This window comes from Ursus maritimus, unplaced genomic scaffold, assembly GCF_017311325.1.
Source record: "Ursus maritimus isolate PB19 unplaced genomic scaffold, ASM1731132v1 scaffold_3, whole genome shotgun sequence".
NCBI classification, from domain to species: domain Eukaryota; kingdom Metazoa; phylum Chordata; class Mammalia; order Carnivora; family Ursidae; genus Ursus; species Ursus maritimus.
Genome location: NW_024425563.1, coordinates 23319702 through 23324661, shown reverse-complemented (window position 1 = coordinate 23324661; position 4960 = coordinate 23319702).

Here is a 4960-nt window from a genome sequence, read left to right as displayed (position 1 = left end):
GGGGCTGGCCCATCAAGCAGTCACTTCCGTGGGCGATTTCAAAGTATAGCTGACAGCTGCCAACCCTGCCCTGAGTACTAGTTTAAATGGTGGAGGAAAGGGAGACCAAGATCCTGAAGAAGGGGAAGCCGCAGAGGGCTTCGGGGGGGGGGGTGTCAGATCTGGCTGGAACAGCCTAAGTAGGTCACTTGGCAGCTCGAGGAAGTGGCTGGCCTCTGTACCAGTCAAGACTTCTTTAGCCACAAGCGACAGAAATCCAATGCAAACCAACTTAAATAAAAAAGAATTTTTGGCCCACACCGCTGAAGATGGCCATGGTCCGTCTCTTACAAGACTTTCTCTGCACTCATCCCCAAGGACCTAGAAAAGTGCCCGTGACATGACCCGCCCCAGTCTCTGCCAGCCTGAGATGGGTAACAGGGCTCAGGGACAATGTGTTTGCCCCTTGGTGGCCGTCTGGGACTGTCTGAGATGTCTTGCTTCCGAGCAGTCACGAGCCTTAGAAGCTGCCCCCCTCCCATGCCCGAGTGGCTCTGGAAGTCAGCCCACAGTAACAGGGGTCTCAGAGCAGAGGCCTGGAAATGTCATTCCCTGTTCTGTGAGGTGACTGCCAGAGTCACAGTGGAAAGGCATGTTCATCAAGCTATCCTTCCAGAACCTTCTCCATCCTTGGGCATTCTCTTGCTCTCCCTGAGGCAGAGCTCACATCTCCCAAACAGCTGGCAGACTCTGGGAGCAGCATCTGACCATGTTCAATCTCCAAAGGCAGGACTTTTCAGAGCCTAGGGAGAAAGAAGTCAGGTCAACCCACCGGGATATTTCAGAAGAACCCATCTCAGATTCCTGCACAACAGCACATGACCAAAAAAATTATACACCACTTTCCCAAAAAGAACGTGGAGTAGTTTATTCCAAACTTTTACCAACAGGCTCTGAGTCTGGTGCTCACTGACCAACAGATCCACCTGGGTTAAGCTCACTGGTACATTGAAATCCTCAGCCCTCCAGGGTCCTTGCCCTGGGAACGCACCATCATCCAGAAGATGGTGGAGTCAAGGATGTAGAAAAGTAACAGTCTCCAAGCCCAGCCCTTATCTCCAACCCCAGCTCCCGGCGCAGAGGATGCTTAACCCTTAGGCGAGTTATTTAACCCCTCTGAGCCTCAGTTTGTCATCTGTACAATGGGAATATAATAGCCCCTTCATCACAAGTCTTTAGAAGGTTAGATGATAAAATCTTTGGGAAGCTTTTAGCCCAATGACTGATATACAAAAAAGCAGTCAATAAATAATGTTGCTGTTATTGGTACTGAAGTGTCAGAGAAGCAAAAGCAGTGAGACTTGCTGTACCAGACAGCCCTCCTTGAGCTAACCACAGCTGCGGTATGGACGCCCATGCACAAGGCTCCCTGCACCTCTCCCCTTGGCTCTTTAGGGAGCCTCTCAGCCCTCTCGGGGCAGCCAGGAGGGGAGGGGGAGGGGGAAGTTCCCAGAGGAGCAAATCTCAACCAGTGGAGAATGGGGGTCTGTGGATAAATGGCCCTGCCTCCGCCCCTCCACAAGGGCAATTCTAAGGTGCATTCTGTAGCACTGAGCCCTGGGTGCCCACAGTCATCACAGCCGCGGGCACTCCCAACAGCTTTTCCTCCTTCCCGTTCCCACAGCCCCTGCTCCCCACTGCTGCTTCCTAGGGTCGCCTCCCAAATACACCTCCTCACCACAACCCTTGTCTCTGGCTGGAGGAACCCAGAGTGAGACAACTGCAAGCAAGGGGAGATGGAGTCGGATGCTGGGAGAAATGCGAAGCCGGATTCCAGAGAGGGCTAAGCACCACACACCAAAACTCAGAGAACCGTCCTAGGAGCCAGGCCTATGAGAAAAGAAGAGAAGGCTCCTGGGGAGAAAGGAAATCCACTTCAGGAAAGCTTGACACGGGAAAGAGAGCAGGACAGGAAGAGGAATCTACTAAATGGAAGAATGACAAGATTAGTAAGGAAGGAGGGAGAGGGGAGAGAGGGAGGGAGGGAGGAAGGAGGGGGAAGAAGTGAGGGAGGGGTAGATGCAAAGAAAAGCGATACATATTAAGTTAACATCGCCTGTCTTGCCGCATTTGCGCGGCTATAACAGAATACCATAGTCTGGGTGGCTTATAGCCAACAGAAATTTATTTCTCACACTTCTGGAGGCTGGAAGTCCAAGATCAAGGTGCCAGCAGATCCCGTGTGGGGTGAACGCCTGCTTCCAGGTTCATAGACCACATCTCTCACTGTGTCCTCACCTGCTGGAAGGGGCGAGGGACCTGGCCGGGGTTCTTTTACAAGGGCACTAATCTCATTACTGATTATTATGTATATAATCATTATTTAAAATAACACTAATCACCTCCCAAAGGCCCCACCTCTGAATACCTGACCTTGGAGGTTAAGATGTAACACATGAATTTTGGGGCGACACAAACATCCAATCTATGACACCCCGGTGATCACTGATTGGAGGAAAGATCGGGCCAAATCAAGGGAGTCTCGATCACCAACTGCTACCTGCCTAAAATGTCTTTTTACAAGAAAGGGACTTAATATATTAGCACTTCTTCCTTCTACTGAGCTCCCACGGCCCCTGTCCACTCGGCCACAGGCGCAGCTCGCGAGGAGTCACTTCTGCGGGGGTCTCGCGCACGCCCCACCCTTCCCGCCCCGGCTGAGCTCCTGTGCGGGGCGGGACCACCCGGCCCCGCCCCGCGCCTGGCTGTTGTGTCCCCTCCAGCGCACTCTTGCTAGGTGACCGAAGGAACAGGAGACTCCTGTATTAACAAGCCCATTATATCAGGTCAGCTAATTCTGTCAAAAGCTTGAACGCCGACCTGACCATTAAAGGTTAAACTTCTTCAAATTCTGCTCACTCTTAACTTGCTCAGCAAACCTCTTCCTTTTTAGTTCAAAGATATAAGCCCAAACCAACTGTCAAAGACAGCGTTCAGACAGTGATGGAAACCTGAGTATGGATTCTGTGTTAGATGATGAAAGGAATTATTACTAATTGTATTAACTGGGGTGATGGCATGGTGGTTAATTATTTTAATTTTTCTTAATTTTTTAAAAAGATTTTATTTATTTATTCGACAGAGAGAGACAGCCAGCGAGAGAGGGAACACAAGCAGGGGGAGTGGGAGAGGAAGCAGCAGGCTCACAGCGGAGGAGCCTGATGTGGGGCTTGATCCCAGAATGCTGGGATCATGCCCTGAGGCGAAGGCAGACACCTAACGACTGAGCCACTCAGGCGCCCCAATTTTTCTTAATTTTTAAAAAAGATTTTATTTATTTGACACAGAGAGAGCATGAGTGGGGGGAGGGGCAGAGGGAGAGGGAGAGAGGCAGACTCCCCGCTGAGCAGGGAGCCCCAGGGCTCCATCCCAGAACCCCTGAGCCACTCAGGCGCCCCTATTTTTTTTTAATTTTTAAATATTTTGGGTTTTTTTTGTTTGTTTTTAAAGGAAGACTTCAATTTTTTTAATTTTTTTTGTTTTTTTTTTTAGATTTTATTTTTATTTATTTGACAGAGAGAGAGAGCATGGGGGGGGGGAGCGGCAGGCAGAGGAAGAGGGAGAAGCAGGGTCGCCAAGCAGGGAGCCTGATGTGGGGCTTGATCCCAGGACCCTGGATCATGACCTGAGCCAAAGGCAGATGCTTAACAACTGAGCCACCCAGGCGCCCCTAAATATTCTGTTTTTAAGTAACCTCTCCACCCAGTGTGGGGCTCAAACCCACAACTCTGAGGTCAGGAGTCACATGCTCTACCAACTGGGCCAGCCAGGTGCCTCTATTTTTAAATGCTTCCTTATTTATCAGAAATTCACACTGAAGTCATTTAGGATGAAATGCAATGATGTCTGGGATGTACCTTAAAATAGTTCAGAAAAAAATATATATTAAGAGGGTGGATAAACAAGGCCAATAAAATGTTGGTAATTGGGACGCTTGGGTGGCTCAGTCAGTGAAGCATCTGCCTTTGGCTCAGGTCATGACCCCAGGGTCTGGGGAGTCTGCTTCTCCCTCTCCCTCTGTCCCTAACCCCACTCATGCTCTCTCTCTCTTTCTCAAATAAATAAATAAGATCTTAAAAAATAAATAAAAAATAAAATGTTGGTAATTGTTAAAATTGGGTGACAGGTACACAAGAATTTATTATAGCAAACCCTGTACTTTGGGGCCGAATTTCCAGAAGAAACACTTTGGGGTAAGGTGCAGTCCAGCCCAGCCCCTCGGCCACCCCTGGGTGTTGTGTGTTCAGGGGAGGGGAGGAGGAAGGGGTGCAGGGAAGAGGAAGAAGGAGAATGAACAGGATGTGGGGCCAAGTTGTGTTTAACTTCACATTTGATTTCACTGCCTGGCAGATGTCCTGGGGCCAGGGGGAGGGGGGGGACAGCCTGTCAGAGTGGGTATGAAACAGTGAACTGAAACAGAGATTTGACAAATCAAACAAGGAGACAGTGGTAAGAGCCAGCTGCGAGACACTGGAAAGGCAAGTCCTGATGCTTTGAAGAAAAAGCCAAAGGAGTGGAAATGAGAGCCTCAGACGTTGCCCTAGCCCTGCTGGGCCTTGGGGTGCCCCACGGAGGCCACCGATCTCCCCTTCTCCCTCCACAAGGGGGAGTCGTGGTGCCCCCACTCCATGGTTATCCTTCCGCATTAAATATGCCCTATAGGGTGAGAAGCCCTGGGACCATTTGTGAAGGCAAATGGGATTCCTGTCTCATTTTCCCACTTCCCTTATTGTAATAAAAAGGTACTTCATCCCTACCTTCAAAACCTTGTCCCTGGGGCTCTGGATTGGCAGCGGCCCGGAACAGGCTCTCCTACTTCTCCACTGGCCCCCATCAGACCCCTCCCAGGGCAGGAGCACGTCATCATTCACCTCCACGCAGCCCCCCCCCCCCCCCCCCCCCCCCCCCCCCCCCCCCCCCC